Here is a 14,208-nt window from a genome sequence, read left to right as displayed (position 1 = left end):
GGTTTAGGGTTTTGTTTTTTTTTCCTGGTTGCCCTAAAATTTTCTCTTTAAACATTGTACTATGTAAATTTTCTCCTCCCTCTGCATATAGCTGGATGTTCACTTATATAGAAAATCTCTACACATTCTATTTAAGGAAATATTGCAATAATTATTACAGAGATTGTCTTCTATAACCAGCACCAACAAATCCTATATATATGGTATTTTTTATTGCAGTGATTATTTTCCATAACCAGCACGAATCAAATCATATATCTATGGTATTGCAGTAATTATATATGATTCAGTAATTATTTTCTTGACATATTGCTTCCTTAACCCTGATGCTCTATGGTATCGCCACATGTAAACCCTTATTATTATTATTATTTTATTTTTATTTATTTATTTATTTATTTGAAAATTTATCAAAATATGGGTCAAAAATTGGGTAGCAACATATATATATCTTGTCTAATTGCATAATTAAAGAGATATTATGAACATATATCATAAACAAGTTTTTCTAAGTGCAAAGACATTACATAAACATCAATTATTGAATATACTTATATTTGGGCAATCAAACCTTTAAAATCTTGTACAAGAGTATACTTTCTTATTCTTATTATATTTAAACACTTTCTAAATCCTATAAATATTATTTTATGAGATATAGAGAAATTGAAACTTTCAATTGTATTATCCACTCTATTAAAAGAAAATCTTGTTGTAAACAAAAATCATCAATTATAAACCTTTGAGAGTTTAGGTGAAAAACTCTTAGTATTATAATGGTAGGAGACATCACCAATGTAAAATTTTAAAGAGGGATTTTCTTCAAGCAGTGAAAAAAAGCTTGGTGTTGATTCACCAAGTAACATTATATCTTTGAGCTAGAATTAGTGAAGAATACAATACTCAAGTACGGTATGGTACTTGAAGTGTGGATGTAGGCTTGCTAAACTATGTTCAAAACCGAGTTTGTAATTTTTATCCCTTAACTCTTTACTTTATGCAATTTAATTATATTGTTAGTTAATTGTGTTTAATTAAATTAATTACAATATTTGTTATTATTAATATAACGCCTAATTCACCCCCTAGGTGTATTGTTGTCTTAATCCTAAAACAACACATATCACTTGTAAAAGAAGCAATATTTATTAAAAAGGTTTGAATATCAAATCCAAAGTTAGAAGAGAATGGAAACCAAATATTTATTGAAAAATGGAATCACTATAAAGAAAATGAAAAACAAAAACAAAAAAGGAAAACATACATACATACAAACATTGGCAATGGGGAGATGAAAGGTAAAAAAAAACAAGGCAAAATAAAGCGCATAAAATAACTCAAACAAAAAGGAGAAAACCAATCAAAGCCATGAATTAAACAATGACCAAGAAAAAAAACATGACATAAAATTTGATAAGAAAAGGATATTCACAGACATGTTTAAGAAGAGGCTAAAAATACAACCATGATAAATACATGAAAAGGTAAACTAAAACATGGCAATGAAATACATAGATATGAAAGGCAAACATAGATATGAACAAAACAACAAGATATTAAATAACCTAGTCGTTGTTATCCATTTTTTGGGTCCCCTCACATAAAAAGGAGAAAATACAAAAAACAATTTTTATATATATATATATATATATTCAGAAGAAAACAAAAAATAATAGCAGTGAAAAGAAGATGCCAGATCACCCAGAAAATGACTAAAAATTGGTTAAGGAGGTTCGAAAATACAAAAATTGAAATTTAACAATATCTTTGTTTATTAATGAGAGCCTTGTTAACAAAATAAAATTCAATTTGAGAAAGAAAAATCCAAAATCATATGTTTATGAACTAAATTAAATTTTATTGAAGGTTTAATTGAATTTATGGAGGGTTTGATAGCAAGAAAAAATGATTTTTAAGTCAATTTGGGCTTTAATTGGCAAAAATTAAATTTCTATGGTCAAATTACAATTTTTGAGAGTTGATTTGGTTAAAACATGTGCTTAATTGCATAAATATTGAAGTTTCATAGCTAATTAGGGACTTGATTTAAGAAATCTGAAACTAAAGAGAAAACTAGAAAATGAGCGTAAATAGAGGGACTGGAATTGACTGAATTAGGGGTCAAATTGAAGAAATTGAAAGTTTATTGATCAATTGAGGGTCAAATTGCATAAATCCAAGACCAAGGACTAAAGTGAAAAAAGTGGCCAATATAGGGTCGACGTTGGAATTTGGTAAGGATGCAATTGAATTGATTTTTTAAAATCAAAATTGCAATTGAGGATTTGATTGAATAAATCACAAATTAAGGACCGATTGTGACTTTGATACTTTTTTTGCATCATTTCCTTTTTAATGAAACGACGCGTTTTGTTCAAGATGACGCTGTTGCATTCACTGTTCATTAAAAAAAACACAAAACAATGTTGTTTTAAATAACATTGTTCCTTTTCTTTTTCCCCTAACGTGCAACAAGGGAAAGAGAAGCCTTTTTTTTTTAATTTTTTCTTCCCACGTGATCTCTCTCTCTCTTCCTACCTACCCAAACCTGACACAACTCATACCTTAATATGCCCTGCCACTATGATAAAGAAAAGAGAGGGTGGTCATGCCCTGCAAACGTCTCTGGGGCGGCTGGACAGGGCTGCCCCAACCACCTTACCCTAGGTCATGACAGGGTAAGGTGGCCCTCTCCCCCTGCCCCTTATAAATACCAGGGGAGGGGGACGATAAGAGAGGGGGAAAACGATTTTGAAAAAAACAAAGAGGTTACAGAGGGGGGGAACGAAAAGAGGGGGGACGGTTTGGGACGAGAGAGATTGTTTTTGAAACCCGAGAGAAGAAAAAATGAAAGACAGGGAGATTTTGAGAGGAGATTGTTTTTAAGAGAAAAGAAATAAAAAATAGAGGGACAAGGAAGAAGATTACATAGGAATAAGGGGGAAGATGGGGGGACATTTTTTGAGAGAACTGGGGAGAGATTGTTTTGGAGAAGGGAGACGAACAAAGAGAATAATGAAGGGACAAGGTAGATCGTTTTGAGAACAGGGGGGCACATTTTACGTGGGGAACAATAAAACAGAGGACGACCAGAAAGATAGAAACGAGAGAGAAAAAAGAGAGAGAAAGAAGAAAGAGAAGACAAAGGGACGAAGGGGGCAAAACAAAGACAGAGGATATCAAGACAGGAGGAAGAACAATCAAAAACAAAAAAAGAGAAGGAAAAAGATAAAGACTTGTGTTTTTGCTTAGAGAAGAAGAAGAACTACAACAGAAGCATCGTCACTCTGCTTCATCACCGACAAGACTTTCATCGTGAGCCGCCAGCACCACTACGAACTGCCGCTCGTTCAGCTGCCCCTTTCCCTTCCTTCTTCTTCTTCTTTTTCCTCACGATCTCCACTGTTCTGCAAAATAAATAGTGGAGAGTGAATAATTCACTGCTCCATTATTCACTGGGCCGGACAATGCCAACCTAGACCAAAAATGGTCGGGCCGGGTTCGGCCAAGTCTAAAAAAATTCAAAAAAAATCCTTTCTGAAAATTTATGCTTTTCTCGCGTATTTTTCTACCATTTTGCTTAATTTTGGTTTGTATTTTTATACCATAAAGATATAAATCCGGTATTAAAATACTCAGTTTTTGCCGAAACATTGCAAAAAAAAATACACCGAAAAAACTAAAAAATATTTTTGTTTTCTTGCATATGACCAAGTCTCTCAAATATAAAAATTTTCATATCATGTTTTGATATAAAAAAAACAAAAAACAAATATGTCTTAGCATGCATTTTTTGCTTTAATAACTAGTTTATTAAAGTCACGAGAACTAAGCTAATATTTCAAAAATACCCAAAAAATTATTGTCTTCTTTTAATATCAAGGATTACAAACTTATACGCAAGATGTATTCCTAATATTAAAAGGTAGTTCGTTTTTATTGATGTTAGAATGGTTAGGTTTTACCCAATAAGATACGAATCTCCTTACCAAGGAAGACTTATCATAAACTTTAGATAGACCAACAATTAGAAAACACAATAACACCTTAGCATATATTAGACAATTAAACAATACAGCTTACCTTAGGTATGGTATATTTGAGGTGCTAATATCTTTCCTTTACGCAACCAATCTCTGTGCCCAATCTCTGAGATCAGTTAGGGTTCATAGTGACCAAAATACTAGGTGGCGACTCTCATTCCTTCTATACACTGATAAAAGACTAGTTAAAGTTTTCTAATTACTATAAAACTAGATGGTAACTTGTTTTTCTATTGTTACCTTGTAGTTTGCGTCGATGTTCTTTGAGACAATCTACTTTTTTTTTACTGGAAATATTGAAACTCTGGCTTTGTTGTTGAGAGAAAGAGATAGATGGGCGATTAAAGTGATGGATTGGGCTTGAGGTTGAGCATGGAATATGTTACACAAAACAAAAGGAAAAAACCATTGAAAGGGGTAAAGATCAGCAAAGAAAAAAAAGGAAATGAAAATTACAAGAAAAGTTCAGCATGGTAAGAATTAGACAGGGGAAGATGAGACAAAACAACTCAAACATTACCAAGTTGAGAAATCTACCTTTAAGAATGTAAAGTAACATCAAATTGGTAATGAGAAAGGAAAATATTAGAAAATTTCAAGATAGACTTAACAATAGTAATAAAGTAATAAAAACTAAAACAATAAATCTTAATTTTGCAATCTAAATCCAACTTAACATCCATAGATACAAGCATAACTTTTTTAGACTAGTTGCCTTTTTCTATAACACTTGATCAAGGCTTTTTTGGGCTGAAAAAAAGTTATAGAAATTTAAATAGGTATGAATTTTTAGTTCCTACATTGATTTCTTTTAAGAATAGAGGGTAATTGACAACATAAAAGAGCTTGCTTTCCTCTATCATGCATTTTACTTTGGTCTATTCATAATCACGTTGTTGTGCTCTGTGTTTAAAGAACTGGCCAACAAACTGCTCTTATATTGGCAGCTTCCTCGATGTTCATGTGCAATATGATGTTCATGTGCAATATGTCTAATCCAACAACATAACGTTAAGAGAATGTCATTGCTACCACTTTATAACCCAACACAATATTCCATCTTATAGCTATTTTTAAGATAGGCAATGGAATTGAAACTAAACAAATAAAATAAAAGGCCATAACCATGCAATATATCATAAAAAGAATGAAAAAGTAACTTATAAAGCTATATCCAGGACCAAAGCCCTATGCTTAAGAAGGGCACCTGTATGATGAAAATGCATTAAACCCCATGGTGTTGGGCATCTTAAATCCAATGGTGTCAATCCTTGCTCCCAACATTTACCTATTTTAGCTTAGAAAACAAAGGTGGAGAAAACTTGTATTATCAAGAAAAATCTTTAGCAAAGATTTTAGAAATAAAAAAAATTGATGGAACAAGTTAAAAGTCAAGAAATAGGTGAATGAGGATATCGAGCTTAGCAAACAAAAATCTTCAGATAACCTAACATTTGCGTAAGCCCACCAAAAGTAATAACAAACAATTAGAGGAAAAGCAGACAATATGATTAAGGTAGAGTTCAAAACAACATGACATGTCCTTTTGTGATTACAAAAAAGAAGCTGAAAACAGCTCAGGATCGGTCACTAGATGAACAAACAAACAAAAAGATCCTTGAAAATGTCTTCACAAAATCACAACCATCAAACTCAAGAAAAATAATAGACATCACGACCGACAACAAAGGTTCCCCATAACTAATCTGATATAGGCAAATAGCTCAAACATAACTCTATCTAACTCCTAAGTATCAGACAACAACCATGCAATCATCACCTAAAAGAACCAAGAACCAAGATAAACAAATCAAACAACACTCCAACATATCAATCTCGAGACTATTCAAGCAACACAAACATGAAACAATCCAAACACCACAAGATTCAATAAAAACTAAACATCAAGCCAAGGCAAGTCAAGCCTAGCTTAAATAAATGTAAAGAAAACACATAACCCTAAAATAAGATGACTAGCACTAAAATGATAAAAAGATAGCATAGGAAAAATGAGGAAAGAAACTCGCCTAGCGCTTGCCATGAACAAACACATGGAGAAAGCCTCCTCACATGGCAAAAACACAATCATACGAACCCACAATCCTGCATTACACCTAAAGGAAAAGGATAAACAAAATTGAGCATAAAAAGAAAATAAACAACCTAGACTGTAGAAAAGAATCGAAGTTATCACCTACTTGCACAATAATTACACAACAAGAAACCTAAAACACAAAAACTAATAGAGGCTAGCTAGAAACCAAAAGAAAAAAAATCCATCCAAGCTCTGAAAAAAAAGAAAGAAGAGGAAGACCGATTTCTCTCTCACACAAGCATTTTATAATTAGAGTTGTGAGCATAAAATATATGGAATAAGAGTGAAACCAACCCCCCCAACATAAGTGTGTGTCTGCATATATATAATATGTGGAATAAGACACACTTTTATGTGTGTGTCATATATTTTTTTCACACATAAAAGTTTAATTGATTCAAATTCAAATGGACGAGATATTTGACATTGAAATGAGATAAGTGATTTCATGAATAACTGTACAAACCTTATTTTTCCTTTATTATTTTAAACCCTTCAAGGCCTTCACATTTGGAATATTATTAGAATAATCAAATTTTCATATTTATTTTTGCTAGATTAGTAGAATGTGTTTGTTAATTAAAAATCTCCTAAAACCCAAAATGTCCAGTAGAGAAGACTTCAACTCCAAACAAATAAAATTAGTTATATGCTTAATTTTGATAATTTTATAAATTTTGGTTTTCAATGATCCAAAAAAATGTGATGAATTGATTTTTTTTATTTAATTTCAATTCACATCATATATTTGAGTTGAAATAGAACCATGAATAGACTTAGATAATAATTGGACAAATGATGGTTGGCAAAAATCTAACCTTTAGATTAAAATATATAGGGTGTGGTTATTCACTTTTAACCTCATAAAAAAATAAAAAAAAATAAAAAGAAAATCCAAAATACAAGAGGATATACATGAAAAAAGCCTAGAAGATTGCTTAAGTTGGTGGTGAAGAATCAAAATAACAAGTGGAAAAGTTGGATGACTAAAATATATAAGATTGGTAAAATTAGCAACCCAATTCTGATTGACAAAGGACTCCATTAGTGAAAATATTTTTATTTAAGGTAAAGAAATACAAATTTGTATAGATAAGTATCGCACATAGGCGAGAGGCATCGGGGAGTCATAGGAGTCGCCACCTAGTTGTTTGTTTCAGGGTCACTAGGAAACCTGAGTATACTAATTTTATCAGAGATTCTAATGGTAAGAGACTTGTTGTGGTTAGGAATTAGCACCCTTAGCACATATTACCTGAGCTAAACTGTATTATGTGGTTTTGAATGAGGTTTAAAGGTTTTAATAGGTTTTTAACCAATAGTTTATCTATTGGCTTATGATTGAGATTTATTCAAGTGAATAAAACTGATGTTTAGAATTTATTATGGGCTCGTATATCCAAATAAATTCTAAAAAAAAGTTTTTTTTGTAACTCGAATATTGTGATAAAACATACTCTCAATTAAAATTAGTGAATATTTAGAATAACTCTAAGAATTTTCTGGTCAACTCCTGATGTTTAAATACAAGCCATACTTGTAGGTCTAACATTTATATTAGAATATTAATCGTTAATTCTCATGAATTAAATTTTTATTAATTATTAAGTATTGATCAAATTCTCATGAATCCAATAAACTGATTATTAAATCCAAAATGCATGCTAAAAAATAAAAACATGATCGATCTTCTTCCTCCTTTCGAAGCCAATAGTCTATCTATTGGCTTAGGTTTTGTGGTAGGAAACATGATCTGATTAGCTAAACTGTATTGTGTGGTTTTGAATGTGGTTTAAAGGTTTTAATAGGTTTATAACCAATAGTTTATCTATTGGCTTAGGTTTTGTGGTAGGAAATGAAGGGTTGAAGCTTATATTGGCAATTTAGGGTGAAGATGGTGAATTATGATAGTTTTGGAATGGATTTTTCCTACCCATGTAGCCACCTTCAACATGATCGATCTTCTTCCTCCTTTCAAAGCCTTTTTTTCTCGGTGGGCATGGAAATTCTACCATTCCTGACTCCTTGCCCTATGCGCTTAGCTGTTGCCACAGGGTCAGTAAATTGCTGGGTCGAACTACCCATCAAATGCTCATAGTATGATGTTTTGAGCGTGTTGGAAAATAGAGTAACAATTTCTTTGTCCAAAAGTGGAGGATGCACCTGTGCAGCTAGATCTCTCCATCTTTGAGTGTATCCCCTTATGCTTTCTTTGTCCCTCTTCTCTAGATTGAACAAGCTAGTTTTGTCGGGAGCAATGTCTATGTTGTACTTATACTGCTTGATAAAAGCACCAACCAGATCTTTCCATCTCCGGATCCTTGAGCTACCCAGCCTCATGTACCAGCTAACTACTGCCCCACTCAACTATCCTGGAAAAAAGTATTAGTAGTTTTTCATCATGTACTACTTCTGTCATTTTGTTATAATAGGATTTGAGATGAGTCATGAGGTATTGTGTTCCAGTGTATTTGATGAATTCAGGAACACGAAACTTCTTAAGGACAACTACATTTAGGACCAAACATATTTTTGCTGCCAGTACTGGGTCATATAAATCTACCCCTTCAATGGCTCTAATTCAGGCTTCTAGTGCCACCATCTTATCTTGATCAATGCCATTGGATGACTTAGTCTTGTGGGACTCGTTAGCAAATGCATCTACGACTGCAGGGGCTGGTACCGGTGTTACTGGTTGCATAAATATTGGATTGTGTTGAGGATCTTGACTATATTTGTTCGTTCTTTCTTTGGGATGAGCCGTTGTTGGAGTTTGGACAAAAATAGCAGGTCAGCTGGAAGGACCTTCACTAGAGGCGTTTTTAAGTGTTTGCTCAAGCTAGTGACACGAGCCACACTTGCTTCATCTTTCATATTTCTCGCTCAAAGTCGGGTGTTGTAGGCTCTTTGAGGACTTATATTTCAACCTGATGCATGCATGTTATTTACAATGGATGGATGTATGTGTATGTGTGGAAATATATGTCCATGTATATCGGGTAGGGAGTCCAAGCTCTAAGGGAAGGTTCTAGGTCATTTTATGAGGGTAAGCTTTTTACATGGTCCCAAAAGGTCTATAAATTGCCTAGTGACCACCTTACGTGAAGGTAGTATAAGAGTTTACAAAGAATGGTTGGGGCACAGTGTAACTGCCATTACCGAGTAAACACTCGGTTCATAGTTGGATATTTCATGAATCTGAAACCCAATTGAAAGTCATGAGATAAACCGCTACTCCCCACCTAACTTAAAATTAGGCTTATTCATTAAATTAAAATATATAAAGGCATTAATCCACACTCAACATACTTATGCATAAACAGGAAATAAAAACACTAAAATAGTGAAAATACGAGCTAAAATTAAAGATCAAACAAATAGGCAAACAATCAAACAAGCAAAGCTTAGTCCGACTAGACAAGGTGTTCCCTAGTGGAGTTGTCATCCTGTCACGAGGTGTCACGACGTCGTGGGTGACGACGAGCTTTATTGTGCCTCATGAGGAGGTGTGTGTGTGTTGGGAATGGTTTTTTGGCTTTAATTATGATTAAGATTCAGGAACCTATGGTCTGTGAGAGTCTGGGTAAGGCACTGGTTGTGCAAGGAAAATATGCATCAGCCCTAGTGCTCCTTACCTAAGGTAAGCCACAGTGTTGTTTGATTATTTTTCTAGGTCGGGTTTATATTTGTTAGTCTCGTCTAAGGTTCAAAGTAAATCTATTTTCATGAGAGAGTCTCTACCTTATCGGGTTAAATCCTAACCATTCTAAAGTCAAAATTTAGCATCGCATTTATTTTTATACCTTGTATCTTTAATACCTAAGAGTATACTCTATTGTGTAGTTTTGCACCCCACAGATATTAAAGTCTACATCTAGACCGTAAAAAAAATTGGTAAAAGGATTTTTGACATTTAGGTCAAATCCTAATGGATAATCATAAACTGGTTACGATATCCATTTTGCATTTTAAAACATGAGAAAGATTGCAATTTTTTTTTCTTTTTAAGAAAATATGCTTGGAAAATTTTAGGATTTAGTCGTATACATGAAAACAAAATATTTTTTTTGTTTTTTTAAGGGAAATTAATTTAAAAGTTTTGATATTTTTTTATATTTTTTTTGAATTTTTTAGAAATTATTTGGAGAAAACCGGGTACTTTAATATCTTACAGTATAAAAATAAAACCCAATATTAAGCAAAATTGGTAGAAAAACATGCGAGAAAATCACAAATTTTTGAAAGGATTTTTTGGGAATTTAATATATAATATTATAGTATTATAAAATATGGGCTATGTCGGTCCACCTAATTGGGTCAAGCCCAAGAAAGTTGGATTGGGCCGATCTCGGCCCAAAATGGTTGGGTCGATCTTGGCCCAACATATATCTTTTTTTCTTTTTTTTTCTTTTTTTTTTGGTTGGGTCGGACCAAAACAGGTTTGGCCCAAGCCTGCATGATTGGTAGTCTTGCCCAACAACCATGCTAATTAATTATGTTGCATGCAGAACGAGTTCTCATTCTGCATGCAGCAACCTAGTTGCAGCGATGGAGGGGCAACGCTACCTAGCGCCTGAGTGCCTGGCTAGAGGTCTGGTTGGTCGTGATGATGAGGGACTGATGTGAGGACGATGGTTGAGACTGTGGCAGAGATGGTGGCCAAGGCTAGCCACCGATAAAGGAAGAGGAAGAGTTTGCAGAGGAGAGAGAGTTTGTGCAACCACTACGTGAGGTGGTCGGACGGTTGCTTGTGGTGAAGAGGATGGTGGTCAAGCCAGCGGTAACAATGTTGGTAGGCAATGGCCATGGTGAAGAGAGAAAGAGGAGAAAATTCACGGTGGCAGTAAAAACAGGGGTGAACTGATTTTTGGTGATTTTTTGACCCGATTTTTTTCATACTCAATCCATGAAATCCACCCATGTTTATATGGGGTAGAAGAGGGCAGTTTTGTCTTTAATGGCGTAAAATATTGGCCCTTGGTTCGGCTGGGAAGAATATCAACTGTTGGTTCAAAGTAGGCACCATGAATTGTCAAATCTGTTAGTTGAAGGCTGCCTGAGTTGTCAATTTAGGCAGGCATCACGGCCACCATAGTGTCAATCAACCTGAACGGACCATATGAAGTTGTAGACCAATGTCAGGTGATCATTTGCGTATATATTTTATCAAATTTGGTGAAGGCTAGAGGCATTAAATGCACCTGTAAATTAGTCTCTTAGAGCTGTCATTTCAGAGAAAAAATGAGGAAGAAGATGAACAGTAACCAAAACGACACCGTTTTGGCAATGTTCTTTTTAGTCCTTTGATTGCCGATTTGTCTCAATTACACCCCTGAGTGGCTTCAAACTTTTAGTTTTATGCAATTTTTCCCCAAAAGAACTTCAATATTAGCCTCGTATTTGTATGTCATTTTCAATTTGGCCCTTAGTTTTGGATTTATGCAATTTTACCCCTAATTGACCATTAAACTTTTAATTTCTTCAATTTCACCCTCGGTTTCAATCAATTAAGCCGCTATAGTTTAACACCTTTTACAGATTGGTCCTTGGCTGTGAAATTTTTCAATTGGACCTCTAGTTTACCCCAAAACTTTGATTTTCTTGCAATTTTACCCCTGATTGCAATCAATTGACTTGGTAAAAATTAAATTTGGTCTTGTAAAATTCTAATCTTCTTAATTAAGCTCAAATTAGACTCTCAAACTTAATGTTTCACCAATTAAGCCCCTAATAAAATTAATTTGACCTATTTAAAGTATAATTAAGTCCTTACACTTGATTTAATCCTTCGATTGGACCCAAATTAATTCTCAAACATAATTAAACTATTATTTGGCCCATGATTAAATCAAATTGGCCTATTAAAAATTCAATTATATACTTGGACTTAATTTTTATGCAGATTCGTCCAGTAATCATTTAATTTGACCTTGAATCTACATTGTTTCTCCATTTTTTGGCATAATGAGGTACAATAATGCCTTAAATTTCATTCAAAATTGCAGGTTGACTTTTATGTATTTTTTGAAATCCTTCTCGACCTACTTTCTCCACATTACCAACCTTTATTTTATTTTTTATTTTTTATTTTAAAAAAAAAGTGAATTTGGGGAATAATCTAGAAATGGGTTATGACAACCATGACCAAACTCATAAACCTAGAAAGCCTACAGGTTTCAACATACTTATTTTGATATCACTCAAAATCAACCAAAAACTTTATTTTATCAAAAGAACAAACTTCAACATCTTTTCATTGCATCAAAAACAGTTTAAAAAAAATGAAGGAGCTTACAAAACAATAGAATCAACTTCACATCAATCCTACCTATATTAAACATTAAAACTAAATCATGATTGAACACCAACTTTTTCATATCCAGCACTTCAATGAACTAAAAAACATTGCATTACACTATAAACAAAATGATTTTGGATCCAGCACGCCTTATAGACTCCACCTTAGAAGTTTACAAGTATAACTTCCAAGCTTTAAATCTTCAATGAAGGTAGTTGGTGCTATTGTTTTTCTTTCTTCTTACCTCTAAACCCACCAAGGCCAAACCTGAATTAAAGATTTGAAATCTTGTTGGAGTGGATTTCTTGCACCTTAGCCAAAGTCTTTTTCTTTTTCTTTTTTTCTTTTTTTTTCTCCCTCTTTTTTTCCTCCTGATTACCTCTCCTTTTATAGATGGATTCAGAGCTTCTAGATGGGTTTGTTAGGGTTCTAACAAACCAAAAACTAAGCTAGTTTTACCACAGAATCAATGGTTTTGGACTTAGGTGGTTTTTAACAAACTTGGAGGGTAAGGCGAGGTGTTTTTGGCCTTTAGATCTTGAGATGAAGGTTTTAAACCCATGATAAGAACCCTCTGTGGGTTTTTAAGTAGGAACACATGAAAGAGTTAGGTGGTTTTCTGCAAATGGGTATCTCGATCAAAATTAATTGGTTGGTCACTTTTATGGCTTCGGCGGAGCAATTCTGACATCAATGTTGCCTAAGACCACCTAAACTTGGTAAAGAAGATGCATACCTTTCAATTGGATCCATTTTTTTCTTAATTTGGAGGTCTGTAGCTTTACATTCATTCGTTTGAAAGTGTCAACTCGATCAACGTAGCATCTAAAGTTGTAGTGATGGGATGTAAATGTTTAATTTCAAAGAAATGGGGTTGTAGAAGGGGTGTTTCATAGTTGAATGGTGGCGGTTATAGCCTTTAGAGTGGTTGAAAACACCATATTCATTCGCTTTAAAGTGCCTACTTGATCAACCAAAAACTGAAAAAGAAGATACATAGTCTCCTGAATGGCGCTGTTTTGGCTAAACCCTACAAATTAGGATTTTTGATTTGGGATCTGGCAATCTTTGATTTAATCCATATTCTTCCAATTTTGTTTAATTTTACACGTAATTTCCTTTTATACTCCAAATTTCATTCAATTGCATTCCTGCCAGATTCAATTGCCAACCTTAACTTTGAGCGCCTTTTACAAGTTGGTCATTGGTCTCTAATTTGTTCAATTGGACCCTCAAATGACCATCAAACTTTTAATTTTCTTTAATTTTACCCTTGATTTCACCAATTTCAGTCCCTGAAGTTGCATGCCTTTTATAAGTTGGTCCTTGGTTTATAAATTATTGAATTAAGTCTCTAATTGCCCATCAAACTACAAATTTTATGCAATTAAGCCCCTAATTTGACCAATTAAACTTTTCAATGTTCAATTTCAGTCCTTGAACTTCAATTTGTTTCAATTAACATCCAAATTAACTCCAAAAGCTAATTTCCCTTGTGATTAAATCTTCAATAAATTTAAATAAACATTTCAAAATCCAATTGAGTCCTTGAATACCCAAATAAAGCATTTTCACCAATACGGCCCTTTGTCAGTTAAAATTGGGTTGCATATTTTGTCATTCTTATATATTTTGGTCTACCAATTTTTACCTGGTGTTTTTTTCTTTATTTTTATATGGTTTTAAAAATGGATAGCAACATATACCCCCTCCTATTTACAATGCGTACGGAGCAAAAATCTCATCAAAGTTTTGTATAGTGAGCTTCTAAA

The sequence above is a fragment of the Populus trichocarpa genome, chromosome 19, assembly GCF_000002775.5.
Source record: "Populus trichocarpa isolate Nisqually-1 chromosome 19, P.trichocarpa_v4.1, whole genome shotgun sequence".
NCBI lineage: Eukaryota > Viridiplantae > Streptophyta > Magnoliopsida > Malpighiales > Salicaceae > Populus > Populus trichocarpa.
Note: the sequence above shows the minus strand (reverse complement) of the source record.